General features: G+C 40.6%; 1 long non-coding RNA gene across 1 annotated transcript; it reads right to left on the bottom strand.

Annotated features, from left to right (window-relative positions):
* Window positions 1–218: 218 nt before the first annotated feature.
* On the bottom strand, window positions 219–4,310 carry LOC143662345 (uncharacterized). The gene is made up of 3 exons (XR_013165300.1): window positions 4,272–4,310; window positions 1,268–1,339; window positions 219–424 (listed from the first exon to the last, which is right to left on the bottom strand). It is a non-coding gene; the product is annotated as an uncharacterized LOC143662345 (long non-coding RNA).
* Window positions 4,311–18,958: the final 14,648 nt, after the last annotated feature.

The raw sequence follows: 18,958 nt of genomic DNA on the forward strand, positions 1-18,958 counted from the left end.
CAATAGGGTGGAGGAAATGAAATTTCAGGATGAGGGAAGAAGTTAGCAGGAGCACAGAAGTAGGAGGTACTGGGAAAACAAAGTAACCTTCCCCACTCCAAGTGTCCATTGCATCTCTTCTCTCTTAGAAGTCAACTTGTGTACACTTGCTCTATCTTAGTTTGCTGGACATGCTATGACAGATATACCACACAATGGCTTCCCTTAAATCACACACATTTATTGTCTCATGGTTTGGAAGGCCAGAAGTCTGAAATCAAGATGTCAGCAGGGCCATGCTTTCTCCCAGGGTCAGTGATGTTCTAAGGATGGCTGCCCCTCACCACATGGCCATCTCTCTCTCCTCATGTCTGCTCTTCTGGTTTCCACTGACTTCTGGCTTCCGGCTTCTCTCTGTGATTTTCTTTGTGTCAGAATTTCTTTTCTGTATGAAAGGTATTGGTCATACGTATTAAAACCCACACTGACTCAATTTAGCCCCACCTTAACTAATAGTGACATCTCCAAAATGGCCTAATGACAAATGGCTTCACGTCCATAGGAACATAGCTTAAAATTGGAACTTGTCATTTTTTGAGAGGAACATGATTCGATTTCTGCACAACATCTCTACTTCCACACCTCGCATCTGCTTCTTCACTCCCTGAAATTTACTTCCAGCTCCCCTATACTCCTCCGTGGTACATCAGCACATTCCCATCTATATGCTGATGCCGAGGACCTTCCTCTCTTTGCCAAATGGTGCCACTTGCACATTCCACACTGATCTGCAACCCAACATCTCCCAAAGCCTGTTCCTTTTCTTCTTGAGACCCATGGCAATGAATGACGTTGTTGTTCTATTTTTCCTGCTGCCCAAATAGAGCACTGAAGTCAACTTCAACACTTTGTCACTTCTGCAATATCCCTTAGATCCTTACAATTCTGCCATCTCTCACTGGGATTGCTTCAGGTGTCTCCTAAGAGGTTCCCAAGCCCTCAGTCCAGCTGCCCTAAGGGATGGCTCATGAATGTGGATATGACCCTGTGACTCCCCTGCTTAAAAATTCTTACGTCTCCAATTGCCCTTAAGATAGAGACCCTTAAGATCGCCTAGTGCAGTTGAACAGGTATAGCAGGTCTGAGCCTGGCTTATTTCTGTTCATCACTGCTTGGGGCATATACTGCCCTCCATGCATGTGTGTGTGTGTGTGTGTGTGTATGCTCATGCTATGCTACTAACGTTTTTGTCTCTTAACAATGCTGCTTCCCTCCCTTCAGATCAGACCTTTGTCGAACAGAACAGCAATTTCCTCCTTCTTCACCTGGAAATGTCTTCCTGTTTCATGCTGATGAAACACTAAGCAGAGAGTACAAGTAAAAGGCTGAATATTGCAATTATCTCTCTCTAATGGTGTACTTTCCCATCCCCCAATTTTCTTCACTTAGGACAAAACTCAGGTATCCCCTCCCATAATGCCACAAGACCAAGCCTGAGATGAATGTAAGAACTAGCAGCCAGGCTACTTCCATCAGATTCACCAAGAGACAGGGTAATTTCTTAAATCATGGGAACATTTCAAATTGCCAGATCCCAAATGGAGGGGGTAAAAATGGCAATTCAAATAATTCTTTGATTTTCAAGCCAAGAAGATGTAATTTACATCAATGACAGAAAATGCATGCTCCTTTACATCAAAGCCCTTTGCCATTCTGCACAGGCTTGACCATCTGTGGAGGGACTGGTAACAGAATCCATTTTTTAAAGCACATTCCAGTAAAATTCAGCAATTTATGTTTTGAGAGAGACCAATAATATCAATGCTGAGAAGACCATCATCTGGTCTGGTCACTTTGCTCTTTACAGACAAGGGCAGATAGGTCCAGAGACACCAGGTGACTCACTCAAGGTTATTTAGCTCACTAAGAGCACAGCAGGCCCAGGGCCTGAGTTTTCAAGATCCGTGTAAATGCCAGTTTCATGTGCACTTTTTGTTCCTTACAACAATACTTTCCACTTCTATCACAGTGAAGAAAAAGTAAAGAGAGGTTTCAGGTCTGATCCAGATAAATCTCTCACCAGCCCTGTGATCCTGGAGGAGCAACTTGTCTAAGCATGGTTTCCCATCTGTACAGTGTGGCTAAAAACCTCTTTTCTGCCAAGCTCATGGGATCAGTACAGCCATTATTTTCCCATTCCGACATTTATCCATTATCTTGTTGTGTGTTGGGGACTGTGTTGTAGACTCGACCTCGAGGTCAAATAAAAATGTGATCCCAAAGAGAGTCCCCAGACAGCATCTCTCTGGGTTGGGTGCCACTGGCTCTATGGAACCTCATATCCTTCTTGACATACCTGGAAAGCAGCATGGCTAAGACCAATGTTAAAAAGTCTCTTGTAGGCAGAGGCCACCCTGTGCTTTCCAGGGGCCTCCTGGTTCACAGCTGTGCTGTGCGGAAAGAACCCAAGTGGCTTGTTCCTGTTGTGTGCACAGCTGCATTCTTCATAGTCCAGGGAAAGCAACAGCTCTCTTAGGATTTACACATCATTTGCACAGATGAGCTTGGATGCAGTCTTTGAGATACTGATACATCCTTCCAGAATGTACGTCTCCCTTATCGTCCTTCCACTTGTTGATTCAAATAGGGTCATTGATCCATGATAGGAGCTGTGGCAGAGATAGCTGGTTGTTTCTGGGTTAGAATTCTCCAGAGAAACAGAACTAATAGGATACCTGCATCTATGTAGGTCTATAGCTGTCTCTTTATGTCTACGTCTTCATCTACATCTGTATATGTATCTATCTCTCTATAAAGAGATTTATTTTAAGGAATTGGCTCACAAGATTGACAGACTGTGGGGTCTAGCAAGTCTGAAATCCATAGGGCAGGCTAGAAACTCAAGCAAGAGTTGATGATGAAGTCCTAAGGGAGATTCCCTTCTTCTCTGAGAAGTCTGTTTTTGCCCTTAAGGCTTCCAAGTGATGGGCTGGAGCCCACCTATTTTAGAGAGGGAAATGTCCTTTCCTTAAAGTCACCTGATTGCAAATGCTAATCACATCTACAAAATACTTTTACAGCAACACCTAGAGTTTGTCCAAACCATGGTACAGCACCACACAGTCAAACTGACATATAAAATAGACATCACATCTCCCGATATCTTCCTTCTTTTTAAGTTTTTCATTGTTTTTTAATTGGACCCATCGCGCCCTGAAAAAAGACTACATTTCCCAGCCTCCTTGCAGACTGAAAGCTTGGATCCTGGCTGAGAGGGCAACTGAAAAATATACTTTAGCAGAAACAATAAAATGAAAGGAAAGGATTAGATTAACCATAGTCAACTGAAAAAAAAAATCTAAGTGGTTTTAGTTATCAGAAAGTTCCATGAGATTAGTGGGGAAACAAATGCGGTCTGAGGTTTCATATAAATAAAGTAATTTATACCAAAGATGGTGATTGCCACAGAATATTCTGCTCTGCTCAATTTATCCCAGGGCTTTAAATGATTCCGTAGGAAAAAGATGGTGACTTATTAGGAATTACTGTGAAATTGGAAATGTTTAACCTGGGAAAAGGATTCTATAGGAGGATCTGCAGGAGGATAGATTTGTCTTACCTTGCTTGATAATTTAAGAATAAACATAATTTAATTGTCTGAAAGTTACAAAAAGTCAAAACCCATCTACAATTAGGAGTGTTCAAAATGGTTAAGGGCGACCCATGAAGCGGCATCACTTTGGTTCTTTAAAGCATTCCAGCAGGCTGGGTCATCTGAGAGTAGAGGTTGAAGGTATCAGCTTCCCCACACAGTGATTTGTTTGGTACTCTGTCCTGGTTCAGTCCCTCCACCCCTGCCCCTGCCCATGTCTGACCCGGCACAGGGGTGACTGCTTGAGTGCCTTCAGCCACTCCCCTCTGCCCTGATGTCCCAACAGGTTTCTGTCGACTTCCATTCTCTCTACTTGGTTGCCCTTTGGATTTTCCAAGCATCTCTAATGAATGAAATTTGCATGATTTCCCAGGGCAAGCTGGACTTCCTCCCCACTCACCCACGCCAACCGGAAAGGGAGAGTTTTTTCCCCAGCCACAACCCCCAGCATTTCTGCCTCTCTGCTGCCGCTCACAGCTTCCCAAAGCGACGAGGCAGAGGCCTGTGACCCCAGGGCGCACTGAAGAACCGCGTGCGCAGGTGAAAGCGAACCGTAGCCCCCGCCTCCGCTGCGCTGAGCCCTGCCAAGGCGAGCCCGCCTGGGTCACACCCCGCAGTCGCACCCCGAGTTCGCGGTTACCCCTGAGAGGAAGCCGCTCCTCCTCTTCCTCGTCATGCTGGACCGGAGAGATTTTTTTTTACAAGAGATGAGGTACGGCACGGCGCAGCCGCCACTGGTCCAGGAGGCCGACTCCGAGGCTGCGCGCGCGGCACGTGCCCATGACCCGCCGCGGGAACCCCGCAGCCCCGGCGCGCACCCCGCAACCCGGCGCGCACCCCGCAGCCCCGGCGCTGCCCGGGTCGGAAGTCGTCAGCTGGAGGTGTGCGCAGCGACAGCCCCGGGCTCTCCTCGCGTTCTCCGCGATTCCCATCCATGCTTCCGGGAGGAGGACGCACGAGTGCCGCTCCTCAGATCCGAACCGGGCAGCGGCTCTGCTGGTCGGTAAAAGGTGGGACAAGGCGAAGAAGACGCGAATGAGAAAGGGAGACTCTCCTTGGCGCTCCAAAGCAGGACGCATGTGTACTTTTGCATTTTTAGAGGCATTCAAAGCAATTCCTTAACGTTAAAGACCTCGCATCCAGTTGGGATAATTGATACAGAAATGTTAAAGGAATTCCGTCTTGCTAATTCATTTAAAAGGTATGAATTGCGTCTTATAGCCAACTGCCAGACCAGCTGCTGTATTTAATAACTTGAATGCTAAGTTCTCCCAGGCGAAGAGAAAATTTTACCACCAACTGTGGGATTCTTTTTTTTTTTTTTTTTCTGTTCTCCTTTTTCCTGAGGTGGCCTGGCTTTGGTCCAGGGCTTCCCGAGAGCTCAGGCAACACGAGAAGGACCTGCTGGCGTCGTCCCAACACTGGCATGCTTCATTCTCTAAGCGCTGCCACTGGAGAGGGCAGAAGGGACATAAAGCACATGGCCTGGTTTCTTCTCATGCACTTTTATAAGCAGGAAATATGCGTGGCTGATACAACTGAAGAGCAGAAACTAAACCATTTGGGTTCTATCCACAAACAGAATCATCAGGAAAAGCTTCTGGACCAAAGGCGCTGGTGAACACACAGCATAATAAAGTTCGGGAAGTTGCTTCTTGGTCATCAGAGCTGTCAGGAAGGCCCACCAGGGCTTAGTCTTCTTGCAGACTAAGACTCCAACCAAGTTTCTTCTTTCTATTCAACTTTGAGTCATATCCGTTTATTTGCCTACCTGTGGAGGTTTGAGATTGTGAAGTGTGAAAGAATTAGTACAACAGCTTTCAAAGTGTGGGCTGTGGACTGTTGGGAGTGTCTGAGACTCTTTCAGTGGGACTGGGATGTCAAACTGTTTTCACAATATGGTCAAAACAATTTTCTTAATAAAATACAATACTGTACTGGTTAATAGTGCCCCCCCCCCCCCGCCCCCAAATCCACATGCACCCAGAACCTCAGAATGTGAACTTTCTTGGAAATGGAGTTTTGGCAGGTGTCATCAGTCAAGTCAGGATGAGGTCATATTGGATTAGGTTAGGCCCCAAATCCAATGACTGGTGTCCTTATAAGAAGAGGTAACAGAGGAGGCACACAGGAAGAGAACCTCACGTGAAGACAGGGGCAGAGATTGGAGTGATGTATCTACAAGCCTAGAAAAGCCAAGAATTGCTGGGAACCACCAGAAGCTGGAAGAGGAAAGAAAGGATTCTTCCCTAGGGCTCTTCAGGTCAGCACCTGGGTTTTGGGCTTTTGGTCTCTAGAACCATGAGAGAATCCACTTCTGTTGGTTTAAGCCACACAGCTTGTGTGTGTTACAGAAGCCCTAGGAAACTAATTCTAAGATGTTATTTGTCTTTTTCATTGTGTTGACACAATGGTGCAGAAGCAATGGTGGGTGCACCTGCTGGTGCCTTAGCATGAATGAAGGCCATGACTGCAAACTTATACTGATGGCCACTGTGCTCTTCACTGCTGTGCATTCATAGGAGAGAGAGAACAGGAAGAAAGAGACAAAGAAAGGAAAAAGGAAGGAAGGAAGGAGGGAAGGGAAGGAAAGGAAAGGAAGCCAAATTTCACGTAAGGATGTCCTTGACAAAATAATTTAAAATGCAATTAATTTTATTAACTCTCACCTCCTGCATTTGCATCATTTAATATTCTGTATAATGAAGGGAGAAGGGCCCATGGGAAGAGTAATGGCCACTGCCAGGAAAAGCACTTGAGTGCTTGCCTGCCTTATGAACTCAACTAGCAACATTTTTTTTTCTCATGGAATGCTGTTTTTTTCCCTTATGGAGGGACTGACAGACAAACTACAGTTATTCAGATTTGGTTATTTGGCAGACATCTTGAAAATGAACAAACTAAGCCTGATACTTCAAGGAAAGCAACTGTTAAATTGTGCAGAAAAACCACTGCTTCTGATCTCAAAGCCCTGCAGGGAGGGGGTGATGTCCCTCCTGGGGGGCTGGATTTCAAGTATAAGACTCTAGAATGAGGAGTCCCTCCCACTGCAAAGGGACACCAGAGGTTAGGATGTACTGCTCAGGAATGTCTGATTGTAAAGGACAGAAAATTCACTAGATCTAATTTGGGCTTGGAAGGAAGGGACATTTACCATGAGGATATTGAGTTATTATTCCTTTAATAGATCCCAGAGAAGGGAAGAGAGTAGCTGGATGTCTAGGAGAAGTAGAATGGAGACTCAAATGCATAACTCAGGATTGTGTTCTCTCACCCTTGTGCCCCTGTGCAGCTTCATGTTCCTAATCATTTTCCTTCCCTGTTCTCAGACTTTCTCCACATGGGCTCCAACGTGGTCACTGACAACCCCATCATTCATCATGCCAGGGAACTTTCCTCTGGTTTCAGTGTGGAAAATTCTAGACAACAATCTAGATTTGCACTGTTTGGTTCTGGGGTTAGGCCCTGTACTGAATAATTAAAATGAGGGTGAGGTTTGAGGTTAGGGCTACAGGGTGCAGACATAGCTACTGGCACCTGAATCTGTATCTAAGAGTCATTTGCAGAGAAGAGAAAAGCATGGTGAACTGGGAAGAATCTACTTGCTGTTGACTGCGGGCTGGAGGAAGGTCTCTAAGTCTCAGGGAGCTTCTCTTCTTTTATGAGATTTCATTGCATGTTACTCTTTGTGACCTTCCCTTTTTGTCTTGTTAAGGTTTGCAGCTTGTAACCAATTGAGCTGCAAGGACTTAAGAGGAAGACTGTCTATGTGATGCTGGAGCCTTGTGAGAAGATCTGTGTGTCCTTTCAGATCAAGTATAGGGTTATGGTGGCAGTTAGAGAGAGACCCCCACTAGAAGGTCAGGGACAAGAGTCAGTCTAACAGTAACTCAGTGGCCCCTCCCCCATGGACATTTCTGTCCATTGCCAACCTTTCATTTCATTCAGAAATAATGAGGAAAGAGTAAATTTCCTCACTTAGGCTATGGTGGGTGCAAACTTGGGAGTCTGCATTGTAGAACTTGGAGACCAATTGAGTTTAAAGGAAAAAATGGAAAGGCGTATGTTTAAGATGGTGCCGAGTTCTATGCATGGAGTTATTGGATGACTGGCAGTTCATTTGCATGAAAAATAGAGGAGGAATAGTGCTTGAGGGGAAAATTGTAAATTAAATTTGGGGCACGTCTGGTCTGAAGGGTCAGCGTGATATCCAAGTCAGGATGTCCCCTATTCAGTTGGAAATTTGATCTGGGGCTCAGGAGAAAGCTCTTCCCAGGAAATAGAGTTGAGTTGGCAGCACATGGCACACATCAAAGATACCATGGTAAAGAAGGAGTGCTTTCCATGCTGCCCATGACCCTGTCAACATGCTGACAGTGAGGGGGCAGCAGAAAGAGTCTCCAGACTCCTTTCTGTCCTCGTCGTTGAGTCTCATCATCAGTAATGGTCCTGCCATTTTGCTTCCCTCTTATCTTTATGACCATTTTTACTCAACAATAATCAGGTATTATATTTTAGTTTGCACAACAACATCCCCTTAAATTTCCCACTGCTGGTGATTGTAGTGGGACCAATCCATGGCAAATCCCACCCTTTCCTGATCTTTAAATTATGGCCTCTGCAAACAGCTCCTGAATCTCTAATTTCTGAAGAGACTGCTCTCCAGACCTATGTGATCTCCAGCACCCCTCTCTCAGGAGGGCCACACAGTACCCCATCTCAGGGTCTTCTCTTTTATTCTTGTAGTCTGACCGTTTACCTGCCATGGTTCACATCTGGCTTTACCATATTCATGAACTACCTGGACCTGCCCTAACATATAGACATAAAGTCTCTTTTTCACACATCCCTAGCAAAAACCTTGGGTTAAATCTGCTACCACATGGCACAATCAAATAGCAGTATCTGATAGCTGCTGCTGATGAATTGGTTTAAATTTATCTAATCATGGGTATTTATTTAGTTCAAAATGTTTATTATTTTTTACATTTAACAAAAATTTAAACTTTAAAACATATTTAAAATCTCTAGGATTCTTTTGAACATCTTTTTCCTGACGGGGCTTAGAGCATTTCCAGTGGGTTGTATTGTTTGATTTGTGGTTGGTTCTACCATTGAGATTTGATTGCAAAATTTAATTACTTAATTATGGCACACAATCTTCATAGCGTGGTAGAAGTGAAGCTGTTCATGACAATGACTTGATACCATGCATGGTTCTTACAGTCCTGGTTATTTCATGGATTATATCATGGGAAGGGCTGCTGGATAAATACCTTCCAGGTAGAGGTTGTGGAATGGAGAGACAGCAGGACCTGCAGATATTTAAGGATAATATTCATCATCAAGATGCTGACAGCCTAGTTGAAGATAAAAGACACACAAAAAATCATTACTGTGGTAGTTAGGCTCAGGTGTCAACTTGGCCAGGTGAAGGTGCCTAGTTCTGTTGCTGTGGTTTTGAATCATTAGCTTGTAAAACTCATCTATGGCTGATTACACCTGCAGTCTCTAAGGGGCGTGCTTTCCTCAATGAGTGACGTTAAATTTAATTCATGGGAAGCCTAAAAGAGAGAGCTCAATGCAGCACAGCCCAAGCAGTTCAGCATACCTCATCTCAGTACTCACAGCTCAGCCCAGACCTTTGGAGATGCAGAAAGGAATCACCCCGGGGAAAGCTATTGGAACCCAGAAGCCTGGAGAGAAGGCCAGCAGAGATCGATCACCTTGTGCCTCCCTGTGTAAGAGAGAACTTCAGATGAAAGTTAGCTACCTTTCCTCTGAAGAACTGTATGTTTTTAACTAAATAAATCCCCTTTCATTAAAAGCCAATCCATCTCTGGTGTGTTGCATTCTGGCAGCTTTGGCAGACTAGAACAATTACTAAGTATAGACACTAGTAGGTGCCAGATGAGAAGGAGTGATGTTAAATTTCATGGAGAAGAGAGAGAAGAGAAGTAGAGAGAGGGAGATAAGTGTCACATTTAGCTTGTGAATATCCTTATGTAATGGAAAGTGCCCTAATATTTAATGACTATGATGGTATCTGACTCAAGTGTTAGGAGTAGGGGGCTCTGCAGTGGAGGCAAGAATATGAAAAGACAAAAAGTAGCAAGTAGGCACCTTGGGAAGAGAACAGCATGGAAAGAGACAAGATTACTTGAGGGCAGGGCTCAGACCCATTTAATTAAAAAGAAAGGGTCACCAAAGTAAGGTCACTGAGAAATGAGCCTGGAAATTAGGTCAGGTAGCTCAGAACTGCTAATACCAAATTGAACAATAAATTATCTTCCCAATGTAATGTTGGGTTTTAGCAAAACTAGCCAGTGTATCCAAAGCCTGTATCTTAGTAGCGATTCTACTATAACTTCATTTAAAAAGGGTAATCCAATGTGCCTGTTGATCCATTGAGTAGGGGTGACAATAACCAAACACAGTGGGGGAATTGGTGGTGGGGGAGTAAGGGGTGCAGGGGCATGATGTGTGTGTTATGGGGGAAAATACATACCCTGGAGGCATCTAAAACACAAGCCTAGGACTCTCAGCCTAGGGAATGCATTCCCACAGCTGTATGTGGACTTCTATTTTACAAGACATTTCTAAAGTCTGAGTTTACTATTATTCCCCAAAACCCAAGTTCTTTTCCTGCCAAATATTAAAACTTTTTCTTTCCCTTCATCTTTATACCCATTTCCTCTTACTCTTATTTTTGGCCATGTCAGTGTTGGAACTGGTAGCTGGGAAGACACTATTTTATTTGGTAAGCCAATTAAGTAGGTTTTATTCCTGCAATACCTTGTTTTATGACAATTCAATCTGAAGTAAGAATAACATTGTTAGTAACTCAGTACTTTCTGAGTAACTTCTACTTTGGTTGAGCCTGTTCGCATTAACAGGAGAACCCCAAAGGCTCAGGAGCAGGTTATTTTTGTTGAGCCATTCCACGGTGTTCTTTGTGTCTGCTGGGACTGGAGGCTGACTGCAGGGATGGCTGTGTCTCTGTGAACACTTTCCCTCTGGCTTCCTGTGGGTATCACTAATGGGAGGTGCTGGCAGAATAGCTGAGGATGGGAGAAGGGAGAGAAGTTGGGGTATTTATTATCCAGCACCCCTTCAGCTCTTGGGATGGAAATGGCTCCCACTTGTACCCCAGGGTGTTTCACATGCTAACTTGGTTGCCCTCATCTCAGGAAATGGCCCTTCATTGAACTCTGTTGTGCTCCTTTCTGGTCCTTTCTGGGCCCTTCATGAATACACTGACATGCCAACTTTTATGTGTGGGGTACACAGCAATGCCCAAGAGGCGTCTGGGAAGGCACTGAGGTATTTCCCCGCTCTAACCTTCACAATGCAGAGACTTCTAATAAAAAGAGCTAATGCTTCCTGAGAACCTGCTATGAAACAGACAATAGGCAGTAAGTGCATGGCACATTGTACATTATTTCCTTCCTGCGACAATCCCTTTGGACAGCAAGGCCACATTTTAGAAGAAGAGGTTGAGGAGCAAAGCTTCCACAATTAGACAGGGGTAAGACCGAGGGTCTCTGACACCATAGGCTGCATTCAGCCAGTTCTAAGCTTCTCCCTGGATAGTTACTTCATTTCGTATTTTTCTTTGAGTGTCTCAGTAAATTTTTCCAATTTTTATGCAAATTAATACCTAAATGGATTTTATTATTTTGGAATATTGAGGTGTGATAAAGTAATTTTTTCCAATACAGATAACTGAAACAAAATAGCAAACACAGGTTTTTGGTCATTTATCTAATTTGATAAGTTTCTCAATTTTATTGTTAATATTTGTATTAATAGTCCAAACGGTTCTACTTCATTTTTCCCATTAATAGAACTAATGCAAGCTATACTCATTTCAATGATACAGTAAACAAATATAGGTATACCTCATTTTATTGTGCTTTTGCTTTATTACATTTCACAGATATTGCTCTTTTTTTTTTTTTTTTTTACAAATTGAAGGCTTGTGGTAACCCTATAATGAGCAAGTCTATTGGTGACATTTTTCAATAGCATATGCTCACTTGTATCTCTGTGTCACATTTTGATAATTCTTGCAATATTTCATAATCTTTATTATTATATATGTTGTGGTGATCTGTAATAATTGATCTTTGATGCTACCATTGTAATTGTTTGAGGACATCGTGAACTGCACCCATATAAACTAGCAAATTTAACCCACCGACCAACCATTCCCCCATCTTTCTCCCTCTCCTTGGGCCTCACTATTCCCTTGAGAACCAACAATATTGAAATTAGGTCAATTAATAACCTTACAATGGACTCTAAGTGTTCAAGTGAAAGTCTAAGACTCACATGTCTCTCACTTTAAATCAAAAACTAGAAATGATTAAGCTTAATGAGGAAGTGATTTCGAAAGCTGAGATAGGACAAAATCCAGGCCTCTTGTGCCAAACTGTTAGCCAAGTCATGAATACAAAGGGAAAGTTCTTGAAGGAAATAAAAAGTGCTGCTCCAGTGTGCACATGAATGATAAGAAAGCAAAACAATCTTATTGATGATATGGGGAAAGTTTTTGTGATCTGGATAGAAGATCCAACCAGCCATAACATTCCCTTAAACCAGAGTGTAATTCAGAGCAAGGCCCTAGATTTTTTCTATCCTATGAAGGCTGAGGGGGTGAGGCAGATGAAGAACAGTGTGAAGTTCATAGAGGTTGGTTCATGAAGTTAAAGGAAAGAAGCCATCTCTATAACATAAAATTGCAAAATGAACTTGCAAGTGCTGATGTAGAAACTGCAGCACATTACCCAGAATATCTAGCTAAGATAAATGATAAAGGTGTCTATACTAAACAACAGATTTTCCATGGAGATAAACAGCCTTATACTGGAAGAAGATGTCATCTAGGACTTCCATTGCTATAAAGAATTGAGTGCTTGGCTTCAAAGCCTCAAGGGACAGGTGGATTCTTTCATTAGGGGATAATGCAGCTAGTGACTTTAAGTTGAAGCCAATACTCACTTACCATTCAGAAAATCCTAGGGCCCTTAAAAATTATGCTAAATCTACTCTGCCTGGGCTCTATAAGTGGAACAACAAAGTCTGGATGACAGCACATCTGTTACAATATGGCTTACTGAATATTTTGAGCCCACAATTAAGACCTATTGCTGAGAAAAAAATTCTGTTCAAAATATTGTTGGTCATTTACAATGTATCTTGGTTACCCAAGAGCTCTGATGGAAATGTACAATGAGATTAATGTATGTTCATGCCTGCTGACACAGCATCCATTCTGCATCTCATGGATCAAGGAGTATTTTGACTTTCAAGTATTATTATTTAAGAAGTATATTTCATAAGGTTATAGCTGCTTTAGATAGTGAGTCCTCTGATGGATCTTGGCAAGGTAAATTGAAAATCTTCTAGAAAGTACTTCCCATTCGAGATGCCATTAAGGAAATATATGATTCATGGGAGGAGGTCAAAATATCAACATTAACAGGAAATTTGGAAGACATTTATTCCAACCCTTGTGGATGACTGAGGGGGTTAGGACTTAAGTGAAGGAAGTAACTGTAGATGTGGTAGAAATAGCATGAGAGCTAGACTTAGAAGTGGAGCCTGAAGAAGTGACTGGCTTGTTGCAATATCAAGATAAAACTTTAATGCATGAGGAGTTGCTTCTTATGGTTGAACAAAGAAAATTGTCCCTTGAGATGAGACCTACTCCTGGTGAAGATGCTGTGAACACCATTGATATGATAACAAAGGACTTAGACTAATCCATAAACTTAGCTGATAAAGCAGTAGCAGAGTTTGAGAGGCTTGACTCCAATTTCAAAAAAGTTCTACTGAGGGTATAATGCTATAAATAGCATCTGATGCTGCAGAGAAATCTTTCATGAAAGGAAAAGTCAATTGATGTGTGAACTGGTTTGAAACTGTTATGTACCCCAGAAAAGCCATGTTCTTTTACTCTTGACCCAATATTGTAGGATGGGACCTCTTGGTTAGGTTGTTTCCATGGGGATATGAAACATCCAATTGTGGGTATGACCTTTTGATTAGATGGAGATGTGACTCCACCTATCCAAGATGAATCTTGATTAGTTTACTGGAGTCCTTAAAAGAACTGACACAGATGCTGACATTGTGCCAAGTGCTAATGGAAATGCTTAGAGAAGCCATATGAAACCAGGACACAAACGCTCAAAGAGAGGAAAGTTCCAGCTCCAGAAGATGCTAAGCTAAGAGATGAAACCCAGAGTTTTGTTCACAATGGAAGCCACTGGAACCAGAAGTGCAAAGCAATGGGCCAGGACCTCAGACACCAGCCAAGTGCCTTCCCAGCTGACAAAGAAATCTGCATACAATTCAGCCTTACTCTGGCATCAAGGTATCTTTCTCTGGATGTCTTAGTTTGGACATTTTAAAGGCCTTAGAACTATAAACTTGTAACTTAATAAATTCCCTTTAAAAAAGTCATTCCATTTCTGGTATATTGTATTCTGGCCAGCTCTAACAAACTAAAACAATGTGGGAAACTTCATTGTTGTGTTATTTTGAGAAATTTCTACAGCTATTCCAACCTTCAGTAACTGCCACCATGATCAGTCAGTAGCCATCAACATTGAGGAAAGTCCCTCCAACAGCAAAAAGATTATGAGTTGCTGAAAGCTCAGATAATGGTTAGCATTTTTATCAATAAGGATTTTTTTTTCACATAAGAAGGCACCAGGAATCAAACCCAGGTCTCCAGCATGACAGGAAAGAACTCTGCCTGCTGAGTACTGTGGCCTGCCCAGCAAAAAGGATTTTTAATCAAGATATGTGTACTGTTTTTAGACATATGATATTGTACACTTAATAAACTACAGTAGAGTAAAACATAACTTTTATATGTACTGGAAACCAAAACATCCAAATGTTATGGGGCATTTGGTAAAGTTGCCATAAGAATTAGACTAAACATTCAGAATATAATATAAAATGAAACATATTCATAACATGCCATTTATGTGGTCAAACTTATGAGTAGGCTTTGTCCATTTGTTTTCTTAGTATAAGTGATTTTTTAAAAATTACTTTAAAAATTTTTTAAATTACTTTTTAAAAATGAGTGGGTCAAACCTAAATTTTTAAAAATAAGTTATAGATTTACAGAACAGTCATGCATAAAATATGATTTCCCATTTACCACCCTATTATTAACATCTTGCTTTGGCATGGAACATTTGTTAAAATTGATGATAAAACATTTTTATAACTGTGCTATAGTTATAGTTCATGGTTTTACTCAGAGTTTGCTGTTTGCATAATGTATTTCCATGGATTTTTAAAAAAATTTTTATTCTGTTACCATATGTGCCATAATTGCTTTTAATACCAGGTTCTTCTTTGAGTTTACTATTTATATTGAAATGATAACTTAAAGTTCCATTTTCATGAGTTAGCATCGCTAAATATCACATAGACTACATATTAAAACTAACTTAAACATGAAAGTTACTTTTCCTAACATTGTATTTAAATGTATTTCTGTTTTCAAATTCATCATGAGCTTATTGAAAATCTGTTTTTAAAAAATTGCCACATCATTGCAAGTGGAGTGATACATGGTACCTTAACTTGCCATTAAAAATAATTTACACTAAAAATAATTTATAAATGCTAAACCTATTTCCTTGGTGTAAACAAACTTTTTGAAGCTTGCTCCTGACAATGTAGCACCTATCATTAACAGCTAGTGTCATATGAACAATCTATAAACACACTATTCTCATCGAACCTGCTGATAAATTATGAAGACCAGAAGTCAAGGTCATAGTCCTTTAATATGCCAAGAGAGAATCCATTGATAAACTCTTAATCGACAATCTGAAAGAGGTTGTCCAACTAGCTATACTTCCTCTAATTATTCTGAGATTTTCCTCATCACCATTCCCCATTGCATTCACCAGAATACACTAAAATCTTTGTTGAAGGACTTGAACTCAAACCAAGTTTTCTCTGAGAAATCCTCCTGGGCTAATAGACCAGTAATCTTGTTTAAAAAAAAAAACAAAAACTTAAAAACATTTTTTAAAAGGTACTTTTGACAGGACTTTCTCTCATGACAACATAGTAGGTCATAGCAACTACTGTCTTTTGGTCAAAAACACATCTTCAAGGTCTCTGCATATCTTTACTGGAGATTTGAAGTCACCTGCAGCTGCAGTTACCTCTTCCTAGCAGCTCACTTATCTTGGGCTTGAACTAGTGTCTCATAGCTGCTCTTCATCACATTTCTGTGAAGTCCTTCTGCCAGTCCTTCAGAGTCTCCCACTTCTGCACTGAAAAATACACTATGACTTTTCAAAGACCTGGACACCTAGGAGATGTCTCCCTTTCTACCTGGGGGAGCCTCAGGATCTGGCAGTTCCTTTTTCCCTCAGCAGATTCTCCTTGTTCTCCTGCAGGAGGATCTCCAGCACAGTCCACTTGCTCTTTAGTTGGTGCCCAAATTCCCCGCCATCTTCTTGGAGTTGGCTAGCTTCTTCTCAGGTCCCCTTAGCTGTCCTGTCTCTGAAGCCAGATGGCCTGGGACTCCATCTTCTCCATAGCCCAAATAACAGTCACCAATGTCCAGAAGGAATCCTGTGTAGTCTGTATATATGAGCATTTCTCTTTTACTTAGAGAGGCAGTGTGGGAGACATCACAGGTGTGCAGAGCCCTTTTTCTTGGGTTTGAAGTTCTTTGTTAGCTCCCCCATCCTCTTGATATAATCACTCTCCCCAAACTTTTAAAAACTATTTCTTGCTGTTCTTTATGATTTTGTCATCTGTTTATTTCCAAACAAAATAATTTTTTAGTCTTGCATGTTTTAGGATTTTATTTAAATGGAATAATTCTCCTGCAGTTCTTGGGACTCATCTATGTTGGTACACATAGTTGCAATTCAGTCATTTCCACGGCAGCAAATATTCCCTTGCATGACTTTTTTGTTTTCCGTCCCATTGCTGATGGGATAGTTTTCATATGTTTGCCATTATTAACAGTGCTGCTACAAACAGTATAGTACATGGCCCTTGATAGATAGAAGCAAGAATTTCCCATGGGTATGTTCCTAGGAATAGAATTTGACATCCTGAACTTTAATAAATAATGGTAAATTGTTTTCCAAAGTTATCATATCAATTATAAACCCAAACAGAGGTATATAAGTACTCTGGATATGCAACAACTTACCCATACTTCTTACTATCAGCCTGAAATATTTGCCTCTCTCATAGATCTAAAATGATGCTTAATTCTGGTTTACATCTGCATTTCTTTGGTTATTAATGAGGGATACATATGTGTATGTATACCATATATATGCACAATGATATATATATCATTCAAATGCCCTCTTTTGTGAAATACCTAAGCCTTTCATCCATTTATCTTTTGGGCCATTTGCCTTTTTGTTACTGAGCCATAGGATTTCTTTTTTTAATTTTGGATAATAATCTTTATCTGTTATATATATTACAAATATCTTCTGCTGATTTATGTCTTTTTGTTTTTACTCTCATTATGGTATCTTTTGATTAAAATGTTTTTAACATTCATGTAGTTTAGTTTTATCAGTGTTTTCCTTTGTTTGTACTTTTATGTCAGGTAAAAGAAATCTCTATTCTGCAATACTGTCTTCTAAGAAGACAGTAAACTAGAAATTTACCTATCACATGTATATATTTATATCACCTGGAAGTGATATTTGTGTATGGTATAACCTTTAATTTCCATGTGCAAATCAATGAATCTGACACTAATTATTGAAAAGTCCATCACACACTATCTCTGTCATATGTTTCTAGTATCTTTATCCTGTTCTATGGTTTAATGCTTCTATCCTGTCTTAATAACCACAGCTTATGATAATTCATGATATCTGGTAAGGTAAACATGCCTCCTTGCTTGTAAGGAGAATCTTGGCCCATGGCATTTTTGGCCCATCAGTCTTCTATAAACTTGCCATATATCACAAAAATACATTCAGAATTTTGTGTGGAACTGTATCAAATCTATAGATAAATTGGAGAAGTGACATCTTTAGCACAGAGTGTTCCAATGTACTCCCAGAATGTGTCACTTCATTTTAAAGATATTTTTAATATCTTTCAATATTTTAACATATTCCCTAGGTACCTGTTCTAATTATCTGCTGATGCATAACAATAGCATTTGGTTGTTCATGAATCTTCAATTAAAACAGGGCTTGGAAGAGACGGTTCATCTCTGTTACACTCAGCATCAGGTGGGCAGCTTGTGGGTGGAGCAAGAATCACCTGAGAATCTTGGCCTACAGGGAGAGAGGTACAGAAGTGTCTTGTTTGACGATCCCAAATAAGGTCCTGCCCTACAGGCACCATCAACCACTAGACAATTGAGTGAACACGTTTGTATTCCCAACATTGCTTATTTTTACTTTCCTTTTTTCTTCAATAATCTCTTGATTTAGATATTATGTATTGATAGATATATGAAAATAAATCATATCCTTCATATTTGCATTGTCCAATATAATAGTCACTGGTCTTTGTGGCTGTTTAAATCTAAATTAATTAAAATAAAATAAAATTTAAAATTCATTTCCTCGGTTACACTAGTTACATTTCTAATATCACAGAATATGCACTCTTACTAATTTTTGTCTACCTGAGAAAATACTATTTGTGTGTCAAAATCTTCTATTATGATGGTGAATTTTCCTTGTAGTTTTGTCAACTTTTAAATTACGTGTTCTGAGGCTATGTAATTAGATGAATAAAGCTTGGAAATGTTATATCAATCTGGTAAATTGAGTCTTCTATTATTATAAAAGAAGTGGTCTTCTCTCTCTAGTAATAATAAGATAGCTACATCAATTTTCTTTGGATTAGTATTTTCCTGGTATATTGTTTCCTATCCTTTTATGTATCCTTATCTTTTAGATGTGTCTCTATTACCACAAATTAGTATTTCTCCCCCATCTTGACAGTCTAACTTTTAACTAGAATGTTTAGTCCAGTTATGTTTATTGAAATAGTTGGTCAATTTTATTTACTTCTGACATCTTATTTTTTGATTTAGCGTATCTTTTCTTTCATTTCTTTTCTTGCCTTCTTGTAGACAATCTTTTCCCTTAATCTATATTCTTCCTTCTACTTGGAAATTATATAGTTGATTCATAGATTTTTTAGCAATTATCATAGAAATTGCAGGAGGCATGCTTTTCAAAGTCCAAACATTACTTTCCTCTCAAGCACAAAAGCCTTAAAACACTTTAATTCTAATCACCACTCCTGACTGACCCCAATGTTGTCATGTACTTTATT

The sequence above is a fragment of the Tamandua tetradactyla genome, chromosome 2 (assembly GCF_023851605.1).
Source record: "Tamandua tetradactyla isolate mTamTet1 chromosome 2, mTamTet1.pri, whole genome shotgun sequence".
Taxonomy (NCBI): domain Eukaryota; kingdom Metazoa; phylum Chordata; class Mammalia; order Pilosa; family Myrmecophagidae; genus Tamandua; species Tamandua tetradactyla.